The sequence below is a fragment of the Patiria miniata genome, unplaced genomic scaffold (assembly GCF_015706575.1).
Source record: "Patiria miniata isolate m_02_andy unplaced genomic scaffold, ASM1570657v1 HiC_scaffold_24, whole genome shotgun sequence".
Taxonomy (NCBI): Eukaryota; Metazoa; Echinodermata; class Asteroidea; order Valvatida; family Asterinidae; genus Patiria; species Patiria miniata.
The window spans coordinates 8,265,640-8,284,839 of NW_024037063.1; the positions used below are offsets into that span (position 1 = coordinate 8,265,640).

The 19,200-nt window shown below is 38.4% G+C and overlaps 1 protein-coding gene across 2 annotated transcripts in view; it reads left to right on the top strand.

Annotated features, from left to right (window-relative positions):
- LOC119731670 (ataxin-7-like protein 1) overlaps nt 1–19,200 on the top strand; it is a 47,041-nt gene that overhangs the window by 8,787 nt on the left and 19,054 nt on the right. The gene's annotated exons all lie outside the window — the stretch shown is intronic.

Here is a 19,200-nt window from a genome sequence, read left to right on the forward strand (position 1 = left end):
AAATTGTTGGGAAAAAATATACTTTCTTCCGCCCAAGGGTACTGTTTTAGTTTTTAGGTCATTTGGTTGCATCCTGCTGCCCATTTGCTTGTCCAAATTGCCTTGTGTCATTTAGCCGTAGGTTGTAAAGCCAAGGCAAGTTCAATAAGTTGATTGTATTGATACTGCCCTGTTCCCATAGTTTTGTTTGTTGCCGCAAGGTTTAGATGTCATGCACTTTATGGGCGTAAGTTTTGTTCTTAGCATTCCTTAGGTGTATGCACACATATACCAGGCTTACAAAATCCAGTTTCGTTTTCGAATGAGTTTGGTGCTTAAGTATTAGGGTATACTGTAATAATGTGGCAAATACTCCTCTTTCAAACCATGGATGTGTTACAATGTGCCAGAAACTTGTAGTCTAGAGTCAAGACGTTGTTGTAAAGTAGTTACCCGATCACCTGCAGTACTTCTACGTCGATAATTGACAGTGCGTCCAGTTGGATATCTCGTCAATTTGCTTGGCGTGCACGGTGTGGACCAGTGTAGAGAGGGCATTATCACAACGAATCAGTGTCATCCATGGACCGCTATCACAACAACATCTTTCTTGGGAATCTTGTAAAATATCCATCTGATAACGATACATTGCTACACTTCAGTAAACTTCAATGAAGTATCTTGTGAATATTAATGTTCTATGGGGTTCTATAGAAATTTCCATTTCAATTATTTGTAGTTCTTACTGAAGGTACTCAGATAAGTATAACGAACTTGCTGCAGTGATACAAATGAACCTGTTAGTCATGTGCCAAACTGCCTTGCCTCTTAGTATTACTCCTTGTGTAGTGTTATTGATTCATCACTGAATAAACACAATGTGATACAATGTACTACAGGTCCTTATGGCTAAACTAAAGTGTGACCGTTTCCCCTGGCATCATCGCAGGTTTGGATAAAACTGAAGTAGCTGCTTCACGTGGGCTGTGATGATAACCTGTCTTCAGTTTTAAGGGCAATTCCATCAGAAAGTGAAAAGATGAAATTTTTCGAAATCTAGAAACACCACAACATCAAATGTTGTATCAAATTAGAGGGGGCCTTTCATTTTGAGTGGTGGGCAAATGAGATGGAAATATGGTAAATTGCATTATTTTTGCACTTTACCAAATACAATGTATGGATGTTATGTAGTCATGTTGGCACCTTGTTTTTACACGCAAAATGCATGTTTTATTGTGAGATTTGTTTTTGAGGCAGGAATTCATATCTTATGCCAAAAAGTTTTTGTGTGAGATTATTAGTTTCTAGTGAGCATTTCCTCAAAACAGCAACACTGCACCATGCATCAATGATTTTATACTAAAGATTTATTGCCAAATGTTTTTAAGACAACTCACGTTGCTAGCAAATGTTTAATTCACCATCAATTTGCAAGTGACATTAACGGTATATATGTTGATCTGTGTGTACATGATTGAATGTCCATGGTAAAGCAAGATCAATTTATTAGCCTCATACCAGTACCTAGGATGCTGGATCTGATGAACAATGTACTGGATCTACTGTGTCAACTTAGAATTAGTTCGTCTACATCTATGTAAATGATTACATGTGCACCTGTTCTTGTACATTATTGGCCACTGGACCTTGTAAGTCATATTTTATAATCTTGTCATAAATTGCCACTCCACCATCCTGGGGTTTATGCAGTCAAGCTGTCCCTCTTCCCAACACAAGAGGGAGCTATACATTACCATCATCTCCTTGCCTTGTCCAAGTACAAGTAGGCCTGCATGCTGCGTTACGTGTACAATATGAGTACAGCCAAATCCATTATGGCTTCTGGAGAACTATGCCATCTGTCTCAATTCTGGTGCATACACAAAGTTTCGTATTTAGTCAACTGTAAACCGTCATCTAAGGTAAATGTTCTTGTAGATGCCAGCCTTTTGTTTTCTGTGTGCTGAACACTTTCTATGTAGAACCTGTAACAAAATTCATATTCTATTTTACCAGGTACGTGAACATGTGTGCAATGTGTACATGTACCGTGAAATATCATGATTTGTTTATCCAATTTAAGTTTGTAGCAAAACCATCTGTCCAATGGATTTAAAGTACATTAGTGCACTTACGGTACGCAGCAATGCTTGTAGAATGTATTGTTTATCATTGTGTAATTGTTTTTCAAGCTCATGTACATGTAAAGTTCATGAACATGTACATGTACTTGACTTGTTGACTGTACATGTACCGGTAGGTACGATGTACATGTACATGTACTTGTAATGTACACACGTACATGTGGAGTTTCCTGTTCATCCACCAAGCCCATAATTTCTCCTGACATTTGGAATATCACAGATAGCACAGTATCCCTGAAAACCACTCTTCATCAGTCTTTTCCATGTTTTGTACATTAATTTTAACAAGCAGACCTACATGTATACATTGTCTCCACGCAATTAGACATGCATTAGTTTAGGTCACAAAATCTGCATTTTTTCCTGATAAATAGTCCAGATCATTCGTCATTAGGTGTTACTGTATACATGTAGTTGGCTGATTGTAATTAGGATTTATTGATGACTGAGATAAAAGCAGCCGTCCTTGGTGAACTTAGGATTGTAATTTTGGCAATGTAAAACCTCAAAGTTCCTCCTGGTCCTCTGCCTGAGGATGTCTTCATTTTGGCCGTGTAGAGTTCTTCCATATGAGAATTCCAAGCAAAAGTGGACATGGCTGAATAGAGGTAAAGTTATGAAATCTTGAGCACCACAACTGTAGTTACTGTAGTATTTTGTTGTTAAACTTGTTTAACCAGTCTAAATGAAAACAATGAAAACGTTAATACTACAAATGATAATTACTCAAAGCAAAAGGCACAAAGTATCTGGATATTGAAAATTATTCACAGCCACTGGGCAATAAAATAGCCACAATTTAAATGTACATGTATACGGTTGGCCTACGTGTATGTATGTAATGAAACAAATGTCAAAATCAAAAAGTTTCACTTTGCGTACAAGGTACATTGTATTAGAGTCCACGACAACACCAATCCTTGTGAAACGTGTAGAAAGAATGTTTGATTGATGGTCCTTCATATAAGGTGGAGAACATACATGTAATATGATGATATCAGGCCTTGCACATTTCAAGGTATAATCCAAATCTAACTTTTGTATGGAGAAAAGTTAGGAATGAGACTATCAATTGGAACTTTAATGTGGTTTAGGTAAGCCTACAATGGCAAAGTTGATTCATATTATTATTGTAAACGGATCATGCAATGATTAAAGCAAAAGTGAGTGTGCTGACTGAACAATTTATTGATATTCTACAAGAACTCAGAATTCACTTCAAACAAAAACATTAACTCTGCATATACTCGGAGCTTAACTTTTAATCGAAACAATTATTTTTTTGGTAATTATGCAAAACCTAAGTTGAGTCCACGCCAATAAAGTAGGGGTGTTTGAATGTGCTAAAAAATATCTGACACTGTGTAATTAAGTGGAATCAGTTCATTTAAATGATTAAAATGACCCTCAATCAATTTATTTGGCCAAAAATAAGATTTTTACTAAAACGTGATTTAAATCAGGGATTTTTATTAAACAAATCAATTGATGTAAATCGCAATTTAAATCAGTGATTTAAATCAGCCAACCCTGCTATAAGTTAGGGTGTGGTGACTGAAAATGAACAGTTTTACCAAATAATTGTTATCATTGTGGAATTGCCCAATCCAGGTTGATACAAGAAACTCACAGCTTTGTTTTTGAAGTAATTGAATTGCTAACTTACCTGTGCAAAAAATTACTCCTCCAACATGTTTAAATTGTTTAAAATGTTGTGCGTATATATGCCAATTTTCATGAAATCGATCGTAAGTTTATTGCGCAGCTGCACAACAAATTCATTGTGTAAATTCCAGTTCACTTACAACCCAAGCTGTCACTTTGCATTTGATAAATTGGCATTTGTTTACATTTGTCTTTAATACAATTTATTTTTTCCCCACGGCATGTACTTTTTGTATAAATCTACAAACACATTCAATGCATACGTTGTGTATTCAGTAGATGACAATATTAACTTTTACCCATGGGTACTTTTCTTTGATGTTCATGTACATGTACATGAGTGTGCCAATTTCCAGATGTAGGAATTTTGTCAGCACTTTCATGAAAGATCAACCAACAAATTAATTGTTTTATGCTATAGTGAGGTGTACATCTAGCCCTAGGAGTATCCCTGTGAACTATAGGCCTACCGGTACCTGGCAAACTCCAAAGTGAAAGAAATTCTTGGGGGACAGGTAAATGACTTACTCATCCATGTGTATACTGGCGTACGGTACTCAGCCAAGTTGAATAATGGACACACACACAAATAGGGCCTTAGTGGGGTGTTTGACAGCTCTATTGGATGTGATGTATGTATTCATATTGCTGCTTCACACAATCTTGCCCCACCTGGGACTAATAAAGGCCAGCATCGGAATGACTCATTGACCTTGTGTGTTTCTTTTAGACTCAAGTACATGCTCAAGTCCTTAGCTACTTGTACATGTACATGTAGAGTGAGAGTTAGCTACAACTGTTGAATCATTCACTGACAGCTTTGTTGTTTTACATCGTAGAGATATAGTGCTCATAACCAATACCTTTTAACATGTTTAATTAATAAGAGTATAGAAGACAGTCTTTCCTCAGTGTATTCTAAAGATGTACTGTTCAATGTTTTTTCTCCAAACAAATTTTAAACTTTGTATGTTTTGTTAAAAAGTTAAAAGTGAAAGATGGCTTTTATGTTTGGTTGCTGTGATGCACACACAGATCTGCTCGGCCTGCTAACTAGTTTCTGGCCCCTATATTATTGATCCCAAGTAATAGGGGGCAGGAACCAGTCTACCCTGTAAGCACTGACATATTGTCAAGTTAAAATGATTTGAAAGTATTTATTTCATTTATAAATGTAACTGAATGTAGCCCATGCTTTTGGTTGAAGTCTCATTCAAAAGACTTCTAGAGAATCACTTTTGTATTGCTTGAAAAATAGAAATATTTGAAAACAGCACAGACAGTATACACCATTATCTTTAAATGTAACACGTGTCTCATTACTGTCTCGCTTTGTACAAAACTGTCTACAGCCTATGAAATTTGTTAACACCATAGCAGCATTTACATGTGTGTGCACGTCTGTTATCACCCTTCACGATGTTGGCACAGTGCAGCTACACTACACTAGAGCTACCATTTTAAAGCTGTAGTCCATCATTTGCAGCTATCCAAAAAGTGACTGACATAATTATTGTTGAAAAACATACTTAGCTGAAAGATAGTAAGGGGACTAAACTCCCTGTGAAATTATTCTTTCTGCCATGCTGTCATTTTGAAGAAATCAATAAAAGAAGGCCTTTCCAACGGTGCTTCTGAAGACGCACCGTTGGAAATTTCCGGTAGTTCGTTTTTTTATTTAGCAAAGTGCGCACAAGCGTTGACACGACGCACACGCACGCGCGCCATCTATAATTCATCGGATCAGTGGGCGACATCGCGTAGCTGCATTCGGCTCAGTAAGAACGTGTCCCAGACGCTGAATTCAGGCCCAATTCAAAACACGATTCAGCAACTTTTGATTGGAAATCGAGATCCTAGAATGTTGTTTTTCTCGAAATATACAGCTGAAGCTGAGCTGAAACTTCATCAGGTTAGTTGTTCAGCACCCTTCTTCAGATTTTGAGTAGGTCTGTTGCTTCAAACGAACAAAATGCACAAATTACAAATGATGGACTATACCTTTAAAAGTATCCTCTATGTTACTATATACCGGTGCAGACCAATCGCTGTCACTTACATCACAGAGGCCCCCATTAATGGCGAAAACATTGTGCTACATGTAACTACTGCTCAGGTAATCCATCATGAGCAGTTGCTTACAAGTACAATAGCGTGCAGAATGGTTGCTCCATTGAAGGGGGCCTAGTGAGTCTACAATGATCATGGCTCCGATTCGTGCAAATGCACACGTAGGCCGACATTGTATGCAGTGTTCAGAGAGGGGTTTGTTTTTGAACACTCTAACACATGCATACTGTTTACCTAAGCCCATACATGTGTACATGACTTTTAGTTTTATTTGCACTTGATGTGAATTTTACACAGTCCGCTTCCAAATGAAATTTTACTCATAACCCTAATCCCCTAGGGGGTGTGCAAAATCATATTAAAATTGGAGGATTCAGGACTGTTAGGGTTGGGTACACATATATGTAGTACCCAAGTACGACTTAAATTACCACATTTTTCTTGACCCTCTAAAGACTTATTTTGGTGTGATTTGGTTTGTTTTTACCTTTACACATGTACATCCCAGGTTACCATTTTTAAATGACCCTGCATTCCATAAAACAGCAAAAATGGCTCCTCCAAATTCTATATTTCAATTGATGTCAGAACATTTGCATGACATCAGCTAGTCTAGGGGCTAGATGTTGTTGTGGTTTGATACGTGATAACCGGCCACCGCGAGAGGGTGCTATCACAACCAACCAATATCGCCCACGGACTTGTAAGAACAACGTCTAGGAAATCTGCTGAAATCTCCCCCCGAAAAATGGGGGAAACTAGTGCGCATGCGCGACCTCTTCAGGCAATTACGGTCCATTTTCAGTCCCACACATACTACACACAACAAAAGAGCTGACCAGTGAAGTTGCGCAAACGTCTTGCTGCATCTTTTATTGCACTGGAAGAAATTTGAGAACTACCGGGGTACTGTAATTTTTTTTGAATTGCACGCTGCATTAGGCCAAACAGGTGTGCGCTTATTACACAACCAATACGAGTTTCCCTAGACAATACTCTGACAAGTTTGTGGGCAATATTGGTTGGTCGTGATAGCACCCTCTCGCGGCGGTGGGTTATTGCGGCGGCGGGTATCGCGTATCAAACTATAACAACGTGTTGCCCCTAGACTAGACATCAGCTAAACACTCACGCAAGGTTAGCCTAGATAAAAAACCTTTTGTGGTGGTGACATCGGAAACTAGACATAGTTAGGACTGTTTTAGGCTTGGATTCCATGCACCGAGCAGGCTTGATACTTTTTACCTGGCAATTTGATACTGTGAATTCTGCAATTTAAAAAAAAAATTGGAGGGGGGAGGTTTTAATCAAGACAAACAACAAAGTTTGAGTAAATGTATTTAGGAAGCATGTTTGTTGTCATGTTTTGTCTTTTTCATTTCTATTCATACTGAGAACTGATACAAAGAACAGATGGATGAAATGTTTGTGTATCAGTCAATCATCAAAGTAACTTAATGATTAAATTAAATTAATATGGGGGTACATGCACATACCGGGTACATGTGTAACTGACAAGTGTGCTGAGCGTGTATGAGAATTGGTACAGATCTGTATGCGAATGCTTGAATTAAATAGAAATAATATCAGTGTCTTGACGACTGAATCACATTTACCAATTTAGGCTTATAAAACACACATTTCTGAGTGACCAGATATTTTGTTGCCGTGAACATAATTCTGGAAATTCAATTGTCAGTGTGTTTATGACCAATGGGTGGATTAAATTGCCGGAGTACAAAGTATCCTGTTAATTTACATCTGAAAATGTGACAGCTATGTGCCTAGGGTGAACAAAAATGCACTTAGTGGCTTGTGTCTGGTTACAATACTGCTGAAAGCGGTAATAGCACTATAAATCATCAGTTGATCACAATTTGTAATTCATCCAAGAAGGAGAAATGAAAATCAATTAGGGAATGAACATCATCTATCGTTTGTTTGAACTTTGAACCGCAGCGGAAACTACATGTACATTTGTACATTGTACCATGTACATACAAGCAGCATGTAATCACTCAGTCTGCATGTCAGTGGCTGATTTATGTACAAGCTACCAATGGCCACCATTTACAATTCATTTGGGAATTGCATTTGTAATAGAAGTCTGTTAAAGTGTGATTTATTGGATAGAATTGTTGTTTTGATATTGCAGGGATGTAGACATGTACATTGCATAGTCAGTGTCAGCCAAGATGTGGTTCATGAGTATACATTTTAGGAATTATCAGAAATTGTCTTCATGATGATGATTGTGGCAGATTAGAAATCCAAACTCATGCTTTTCCCAAGTAATGAGACCATCCTGATATTATTTGAACTATTTTTGCCTTACAGAAAGGTCCTTTCAGGACTGAAACATTAGGCCCGCTAATTGTTGTGATTTATTACAAGATTTACCTGAAATTGTCGGATCCCAAATTATAAGGGCTAAGATTTAAATTATGGATTACATTAGAGTGTGTAGATGTTCAATTTGTGTGAATTTAACAATTTGTGAAATTGTACAAATTGATCCATGAGCCACTCATTATATTATGCCCAACAGGTGAATGACCTGTGTATATGTCCTGTCCTTAGTATTACATGTAGTATGATATTACTTATTATTATTTATATCAGGTTTCCGGTGGTAAAAATAAATCAGCGTTTAGTATGCTTTCGTGAAAGGTATCCGAATGACTGCAATATTATGTCAGTAAAAGTACCTGGATGAGGACAATATTACTTTTGATATTGTCCTCATCCTGGCATTTTCGCTGGTTTCCGCACGATCTAGAGTGTACATGTAGAAAGTACTGTTGGCAACCAGTCAGCGTAGCGTGCGGTACCATTGCACCTTCACGCGGCTGCAGATGACGAGTATTTATTCAGGTGTTATATAAATCAAATAATGAATGTTTCCCATTCCTGCAATGCAGAGAATAATTTCATTCAGTGACAGACGAATGTTCCATTACAAACATTCATTATTTGTATAGTATCCCTCTCAAAGCCATCCGATACGATGTTACTTTTTGCTCTTTCATGTACATTAGTCCTAAGGCTTTTTTATTTGTACGAGTGCTTGTAGGAGTCCTGCTGTATGCAGACATACCGGTACTGCATGGATTCTTGAACCTCACGGCGATGCAGAAGATGACACTAACTTTAGGTGGATTGCCCGTATTCGATACAACGGGATTGTCAAAACACGTGAACACTGTACATGAGGGTCATCCAGTCAAGTCAGCTTTATCATTTCTTTTATGTTTGAAGTCACATTCTTTCAATGGAACTTAATTACTAATAAATTGTTATGAGAATATTGCTGAATCCCGTTGCTACAAATTATCAAGGTTTGTTTCTTTGTCTTTTTGTGGTTGTTTTCATGCAGACATGATTACATGTATATTTTTAATTTTGATAAGTAGAAGTTCTGGTAACATGATTCACATCATTTGACTTCATGTGTATTGTACGTACATGAACATAAGGAACCATTTGCCAAATTTGTCATCTTTTCTTGAAATCACCGTTTTATTTTGTCTTTAATTTGAAAAGAAATGTGGTCAAAATAAAACTGCTTTGTGGAATTCCGTGTCCTATTAATTCGGTAGAGAGCAGCACAGAATACCACTGATTGGATCTCAAAAGCTAGAACATGTTCATGTACGGTACATTACCTCATTAGCATTGAGCTTGGCGGAAATTTGTTAAGTGGCTCAACATGTAGGTTCTGTCTCAGATTACAAGTATCCCGAGGTGATGTGATTTCAGACTTCAAAGTGTCCAGCAGAAAGGGAGTCATTCAGTTTTGAGATAATTAAGAGGGCATTGGTCATAAATGAATATGATATCATGATGTAGTGCCTAAGATCAACATCTGATACTCACAACAGATGAAAATTCATCCTACATAAAATGTACATAGTACGGTAGTGTGCATTGTACATGTAGGTCAAAAAATAATGTACCGGTATGTTTGCACTGTTTGTGGTACAAACTACAATGTGCCGGTAGATCACAGTTTTCTGTTCCCTTGTTCTTATTCCTCCACATGATGGATGATTTGAATTAAGTTAAAAGAGAGCTTGATGATTCTTTGTTTTCATTCAACAGGAAGTCATCATATTATCCCCTGACCCTTAAGTTCAGGATGTCAGATTCTCAAGTGCACTTTGAAACGTTAGTGTACAACACATGTACACACACACTATGCACAGCACAACTCCACACAAGCACACGTTCATTGGTACGCACGCAATGCAAGTGTACAGTTTACCATTGTAGTGCGCATTCAATTTGTACATTATTGCACATGAAAACAGTATTACTGTGATGTTCTACACAAAGTCATTGCACATGTGTAAGTAAGCCTCATAATGATGGCATTATGAATACTTGCATGAGCGTGTGTATGTGTGTGTTTAGGTATTGCATCTCAATATAATCTAGTATTTTTTACTCTGTGTCAAGCAGTGAACTGTTTGTTTTGCGTTTGGTGTGTCAAGGGATTGCAGGCAGGCACAGTGTGTGCTTTCAGGATCGTTGAATCATTGATTGAGCTGTTTTACAGGTGAATGTCAACGTATTTATGGGGATCACCGATTACCCTGGAGGGGGCAATCCGGTCAATCTAAAAATATCCCTGAATATTGGCTTGGTTCAAGTCTACATAGTGGAAATGCCCATGGATGGCTGTGTGAGCTGTAGTAGTCATTTAGCTGAAGTGTTGTGATTATGGGAAGGCATGGTGAGGGTATTCCCTAACCTTGTTATGCCAGTTGTCCTTAGTGTTTTGGGGGAAGACCAGAAGTGCATCAGAGTTCTGACATCAGCTTCCTAAAGTGGAGAACAAATGACATACACATACTAGTAGGGAATCTGTGCAGTACTGAACATTGCAGTGATCCATTAAAGTCATATTATCCTTCACATTTGAGAAGGAAAAAATATTAGCTTTACGTACTTAGTGTTGTGCGCGCGAACGAGTAAGTGTGTCTCATCAATTGGGCTCTCGAAAGTGGTCAAAAAGTGCCCTCTTACGGTCGCGAAGGCTTTGCATCGTGTGTTGATAAGCAAAGTTAATCCGATTACGTAACTAGATGCCACAAACAGAGCAGTGAAGTGATTGCATTCAAAAAAACATCGCTTTTTGGACGTTCTGTTTTTCAAAAAATATGTTCAATATGATTTAAATGTTAAATTATAATAGTAGAAGAAATCCTAAACTTCTTGTCATTGAAAAGATCGACGTTATTGATGCAGAAACGTCCATTTTGGTCACTGGTAAAGCTGACCTACATGTAAAAGTCTTAGAAAAATCATTCGAAAAGGTCCCCGTATCTATTCACTTATCTCATTGCTAGGAATCCTTACAAGTTGTTATTTCACGAGTAGTTGAATACTAATATCATCTGAGTATATTCCAAATTTCAGTTTAATCTGCAAATGCTTGTGTTACACCTTGTACTATCACCAGGGTAAATTTCGAGGAGGAACTTTTTTGCCGAGCAAAACAACACGTGGTACCGGTATCTACGGCCGGTACATTGGATTTTGCCGCAACCTTGATGTGGCGCATTATTAGCGTAGTCATAAGCATGACTCGGCCTGACTTCAAGTGGGTCTTATTATGGCTTTTAAAAACGGGAGAAATTGATGTTCAAATGTTTTGCCTGCGAACAACAAAATGTCTGTGAACAAATGTAACTGTAATATGAACTTGTTCTTATTAAAAAAAAAGTATTACGTAACCCTTACAACTCGACCTTCGCAACCGTAAGGCTGATATGGTATGCAATAAATAAACTACTGAGGGTACATACATAATACATGTACATTATAATTCAATTGTGAACATGTGTAAAATAGTACATGAGATTGAACAGTTAGAAATAAATCCAATGTCAATAAAACAGTAAGTAATGATAACTAGAGTTATTAATTCACACAAATGTGAACGTAACAAAAAAATGTGTAGGCGGCACACATACCGGTACATCTGCTAGCTTGCTGTACCCGAAGCTAAACAAGTATTTCAGGGGAATTCTTTGAAATGTACATGTAAAGAAAGGGTGGGAAATGTTCTATTCATACTTTATGCATGAACGATTTTAAAGATTGATCATAATGGATATATACATGTATGCATTTTATCATGGACATGAATGTAACAAAAATACATGGATACCTTACTCCTTAGCAATACACGTACATGTACATGTTTAACTGCTGGCTTGCCGTACACAATGATAAACAATTGGTTTGGATGTTCTTCGTGACTTGAAGAAAGGGAGGGTAGAGCTGATTTGTTTTTCATACATGCAGAATTGTAATGATTGATAATGCAGTGTTGTTAGAGGCCAGATGGTCTTGTCATAATCAGTAGACCCTATGCTTAAATATACATGTCAGTATAGAAGTAATACTTTTCAGTCTGATTTTGTTAAGCATGACATAGCTTGCGAACCGTACATAGCGAACATAGCTTGCGTACCGTAAACAGCCAATTGAGGAAAAAACAGGCTTTTCAGGCAAAATAAACAGAAAATGTGTAAAAAAAACTACACTTTCTAGTAAACCCGCAAAGCGTGGTAAATTGTAGGACTACATGTATGCTTTCCTTGGTTGCCAAATTTCCAGTGGGGTGGGGTTGACTGGGGGGGGGCGACGATTTTTCATGGGGGGGTCCATGTCCCTGCCATTTACATACATGTACCGGTATGTATGTAGTCGTGAATTTAATTAAATAAATTTTAAAAATAGCCATTGAACATTACATGTACATGTACGTGTATGTGTACATGTTGGAATCGGGCATTTTTGATAACAGCTTTGTTGTTTTGGACAAGGGCATGCTAAAGCACATATACATGTACCCAAAGACAAAAAGTCAGTTGTTCTGACATACAATGTACATGTCCTGCCTGAAGCCACCTTTCCATTAGTGGGTTTCAATCTGTTGATGCCCATTGCATATGTTTAGGCAGAAAAAAATAAACCACTGGCCTAAGCAGTAGACAGAAAATGGAAAAACGTTCTATGGAAAGCCGGCTTTATATGTACCCCGTATATGGAGCTTCTGTTATTGAGGTACAGGTAGCCATTTTAACATCATTTGGTAATGTTCAGTATCAAACAAATAATTGACATTATCCTACCATATTAATTACCGAAATATCATCCAAGCCTATCGGTAAGTTGTATGGGGTTTTACACCTATGTATAAGCCGTGCATGACCATGATGCAGTAGACCATAAATGTACACAGGTCTCCAATGGAGTGGGTTGTGATAAAAAGCCAGTTATCTTTGATGATTTTCCGATGCTGATTAACACACAATACTTGGTAATTTCATGGTCATTGCCCAACATGTACACAGTGTCAGTTGCACCGAGTCCTAACAAACTGTGACTGACACCATTAGATCTGATGCTGACTCAGATGCTACCGATACGTGAAACCATCTCATAGCATGGCCATGCTTAGAGCATTACATGAGCAATATGTGATTTTTATGGTGAAGTACAGTGTACATGTATTTGTGCACTTGGCCATGGCCATGACTATGACTGACCTAATTTCTGCAATCTAAAAGAACCTTTACTTGGGTATTCTACACTGTGCCATACATGGATGTACCGGTACATTTGCAGCAAACTTGTTATACCGGTACACGCACATTTGTACGTGTTCTACATAACCCCCGAGGACCGACACACAAAGGGAGAACAACAGATCCTTTCAGTCCTCGGGAGTTGGGTCTTTTGTTCAAAACGGTCCTCTGTGGTAGGTTGTGTGCTTAGTCTATGGGAGAGTGTTATATTACAGGGACAAAGGAAAACACAAAGCATTGCCCTCGGGAGTATAGTAAAACAAAAGTGTGTGTACTTATGGGTTGTAGCGAATAGTGATACAGTGTATATTTTGAAATTTTGGTTGGCTCCCTGTTTCATTGCAGAAATCTTACACACAGGTACCAGTACGTATACTGGTAATTCACACAGATTGTGCAGATTGGTGGGAAAAAACACATGAGCACCAGGGTTCAAGTCACCGTTGTTTATTTGTAAATGATGTACAGGCTAGCTGCATGGGAGACACATACATGTATTGTCGGCACTGAGTGTTACTTTTCTTAGAGTTTTGGGTTTCAGATTTACGTTTCGAGTTAACTTTTGGGGACAAACCAACATTGTCATGTACACGTGTATACATATGTATACATGCATGCTGTATAGTGCTTCACACGGCTGTTTCCAATGTACCAGTGAATATTTGGTGACTGCTCTACATGTATGTTCCGACACCCCTATGTTCCGACAACCTAGATTGTGTTACTCCCGGTTAGGGTTAGGGTTAAGGTTAGGAATAGGAATATGTGCAGTCGGAACATTGGGGTGTCGGAACATAGAGGTGTAACCGAATATTTACCTACATGTACACAGCAAAAGTTAATTAAATTAAGAAGTAAATGGTACCCTCATCTTTGCCTTTGGTGGATGACCTCCACTTGAGATTTGGGTCATTCCATGCCAACTCAAAACATTTTTGAAAAGGTTGGCTGATCACCATCTTGGCTTTGGTTACAAGTCAGAGCCTCTTCATGTATTTGAGCCCAAAGAACAGGTTTCATACGCAGGTCTCAACTTCTTGTCATTTACTAGAAATGACCCCTGCAAGTTCAATATTGGGCCTGACCCTCACGTTTTGCTCAATGAAATAAATTAAATCATAAATTTGTTTGCATTTTGAGAAGCTCATATCTTGGCTGTCACTTGTGAATAAGACTGGTTACCTATCTCACTGACTGACTGTCACTTGTGAATTACACTGTTTACATGTAGGCAGTACCAATATTAAAGTCTCCATGCATAGGGAAAGTGGATATTTTTCATTTCCGTCACGTTACCAGCTTATTCTATGAACTTTTTAGCAATTCTGAATCAATGAAAAAAATGTTTTGCACTTGGACCAGCTTTACTAGGCTCGCCTAGGCTTGTTCCTGACCTACCTGGCTATAAAAACCAAACAAGGATCAATGCACTGCATGTATGTGCATGCATATTTCTATGGAACATGCGTACTCCATGCATGATCATGATGCACTTGTTTTGACAGTGAGTGGATACATTGGCAGACTATTGACCACTGAAGTGAAGCAGACATGTATTTCACACAACTGGCCTGCCAAGCATGAGGTGTTTATTTGGTTTAACATTACTTTCGGGCTTGTGTCATGTGTATGTATGTAATCGTATGTTAAAATCTAGTACATTTTCTCAGAATTTGAGTCAAAGGAGCATTTTGTCAACCAGGTTTGAATATCTTACATACTTGTACATGTACATGTTACATCATGTGCATTTTGTACATGTACACCAGTTAAAACTTGTAGAAGAACTCTTTTGTTCCCCATTAATTAAGGCACAGTTTACGCTCCCCCCCCCCTTAAAAAATGAAGTACAAATTGTGATGTGGTGTTCAGTAAGTAGGTCCATTTCTATACTGGCATTGGAATTCTTAAATCTGTCCCAACACACATGACCTTGAGCACTGCTGTGTGCTAATACTTGCCCTTGACATGATCAGCATACAAAATGTATACATTGTAGTACATTATAGTTCCTACAGTCATGACAGTATTACCATTTGGTCTGCAGCATGCACTGCATACAATGTAGCTATTATAAGATGGAATTACAAAAATTCCATGTAAATATAATACCGGTATGCTACATCTTCCTACCGTATGTGTCTGCCCGGGGCCGAGTGAATATGTACACTTTGAATTCAAAACTAAATATTTAATTTAAATTTCTCCAATGTAAAATTCCATCCTACAAAATATTTAATGATTACGATTTGTTAATAGTTAGAGTGAACAGTCTATTCTCATTGGATGAGGACTCTAGGGGTTTGGAGGGCTGTGTACATGCATGTACTTCAGAGTGTATGGAGATTGGTTGTACATGCAGCAGAATTTGGACCTTATGTTTTCTAGATAATCCAGAATAATGTTGGTGCTTATCATCTTTCATTGGCTGTCATTGAAACTAAGTTAATTAAAGAGTATTAAAGCAGTGAAAAACAAATCTACTGTCTGAATACAGCCGAATATTTCTGGATCTGGATCGCACCGTTCTACATGTACATGTGCATACATGTACATGTATGCACATGTCGACCAACAAAGTCACTGGCGGGATGGTTGTAGATGAAGAAATGTAGAAGCACTTTACCACAGTTGAGCAAGGAATGCCTTCTTAACTGCCTTCAACTCCCTTGACCATGGATGCTCATCTCTGTTGCAACTACGGTAATTCATTTGGGAAAAGGCTGAAAATACATAAGCACATGTTACCTTTTCCTCCAAGAGGCATTGCATTGATTGTTTTGATTGTGTAGGCAATTTGAGATCTGTCTGCCGCAGTAATAACAGTGGCCTCTAACATGTCTGTGACTACCCGGCATTAACCTGGGGAAGAATGGTGAATGCAATGTATACAAAACACATTGGTTGAGAGTTAATTTCAAAAATGTAGAAAACCTCTTATGCATAATTATGTGAACATAAAAAGTTGAGTATGACCAGTTAACCCTAAGAAGGTGGGGGTTTTTTTTGGGGGGGGCGTTACATTCCGACCCCTTTATCTTGGAAATGCAACACATTTTCCTTTTTTAAATCTTGTAAAGTGGACTGCCATGGCTTTAATGTCTGGTGCATTCGTGGTCTGCAGGTAAAGTTTCCGCAGGTTGTGGGTTCGAGTCCAGCCTGGGGTAATGGTGTGTGTGCCCTTAGGCAAGGCACTTTGTCACTCATTGCTTCTCTCCACTCATGAGTAAATAGGTACCTGTGAGGGCAGAGGTGGTTATGGTGGTTTTTCTAGCTGCTTTGCGTAGGGCCAATGATTTTCCGCAATCCCGGAAAACGGAACGGTATTCACGGAGCCTGCTCCTCGAAACGGAAAACGGAGTTTGAATCTGAACAAAATAACTTACTTCTGTAATTTCATTCATAAAAAACATAATTTCATAAAATTTATTGAATACAAAATGAATAGTTGATGATTGATTGAACAGACGAGCCATATAACAAATGAGCGGTGTTTATATCACGCTTTTGGTGGGACAAAAACGTTCAAGATCAGAGCAAATCTTACGAGATCATTACCGTAGTAGTACGCGTAGTCATGGGAGTGACAGTCCCGACGCACGCCGTAGCTGTCGGCCAGTGCACGGTTGAAAATCATCACACTCACAACACGCTCTTGCGGGTCTCTTTTGCTCCATCGGTAGGTTTATTTTTCTCTGTGCAGTCAGTCAACCAATTGTATAACATCTAACTTTGGCTCTATAGAAATGCATGTCATGCTTAGGTCAAAAAATCTACCGTAAACTATCCTATTTTGCCGCTAACGTTAGCCCGAAAACGAAATGGCGTAGGCCTACATGAATTTCGCTTCGGCCAGTGATGTGTGTGACGTCATGGGATTGGCCTGTACGGCTATTGCATGTTTCTTGCGTGTGTGGCAGTGGCAGTGCAGTATACGACTTGACTGTGGCGAAGTTTAAATACTACGTCTGTACATTGATTGGCCGTTGATTAAAAAAAAGCAATCTTTTTGAGGGCAGTTTCCCGCGCTCCAACCAAACGACTTTTTCATTATCGTCTTGGAATTATTTTCTGTGTACATTGTATAATGCATTATATACATGTAAAATGCCAATTTTTGTATTGAATAAATGTGAAACGGAATTTTTCAGCCTGAAACGAAATTCAGGATTTTTGAAAACAGAATTTGCACTTTTCTGAAACTGAAAATCATTGGCCCTATTTGCGCCTAAAAAATGGCAACATCCAGCTGTACATGTACATGTATACTCCCCAGGGAGCTGAGATTGTCTTTGGAATGTTTCATTGGCCCAATGAGTAGGGTAATAATGATGTGGCACCTTGAGCACCAATACTGATGGATACATGTGCCTTATTATTATTTAAGACATTCATGCCTAGTTAATATGACATTTTTTTACTCAATTGGACAAATTGTTAGAAATTATGGTCATTAATATTTTACACTTCAATGACCCATGAAATGGGTGTCGAACTTTTGTAAGGCTTGGCATGAAAATAAACATTGCCCTACAACAGTTGGACCTTGGAAGTCAGTGTTAATAGACCTCAGTACCCCACTATGGAGTTAGAAATGTCACTAGAAAAGAAGAACAAAAGTAGGGAAGTAAAGGTCTTACAAACGTGGTACTTGTAACCTAGTGTTGTAGGTCTCAAGACCTGGTCTTGGTCTCGAGACCTTTTTTGTGGTCTCGGTCTCGGTCTCGGTCTCGGTCTATCAAAGTCTCGGTCTTGGGAGTGCTGGTCTCGGTCTCGGTCTCGGTCTCAGTCTCGGATGCCAAAGCCTAAGGTTTTACCCCCAAGCCCTGTCGAGACCTCAACAAAAAGTACCATTTACGTATGGCTTTATTCACTTGCAAGCTAATCTTTATTCCAAAGCTAAATGAATTTGTTTAAAGTGTACGTTTTCATGCTGAAGGAAAAGATGGAAGCTGGAATAAAGACCAGTCAATTCAGCTTGTCAATTCGGTACCTGTGCACAGCTATGTTGCCCATGTATTTCACTCCTACACATTGTACTGTCCTAGACATGACTACCAACGCTTACATGTAACATGTCCTTGTGCTTCATTTCTGACATTTAGGGAGTATTTGCTAGACTTTACATTCAACAATAAGCCTTCTGCAAGTAAAGTTTGACCTTTGTTTGCAGGAAGTTGTACACCGACTTTACCAAACTTGTTGGCTGCAATTTAGGCAGTAATTTATATTTTGAAACTGGAATTCGCCTGACTGACAACATGTTTTTCAGGCCAAGGTCTTGCATAGTTTGTTAGTTAAATTTACATAAAAAATCAATCAACATGGTAGCGGTATGAAAGTCGTCCAAAATATGTTTGAATTTTTTTCAACCTGCCAATAATATATTTGGAAATGTGAGATTTCTTTTGTTTTTTTCTTTATGCTTGGTCTTTGTCTTGGTCTCGGACGTCTTGGTCTCGGTCTCGGAAGTCCGGTCTTGGTCTTGAAAGAGCTGGTCTCGGTCTTGGTCTCGGTCTCGAATGCCTCAGTCTCGGTCTCGGTCTTGGTCATGGAGGTCTCGACTACAGCTGACTCATATATGTTAAAGACGACTTGAAAGTATCCCTATTCACATTGTTAGTGGAGATATTACATATGCATTTAAACAATGTTACTTTAATACTGTAAGCTGCACAAATACGGGATAAACCAAATCTAACTTCCCTTCCATCTGTTTTCTATGTAAATGTAAGTGG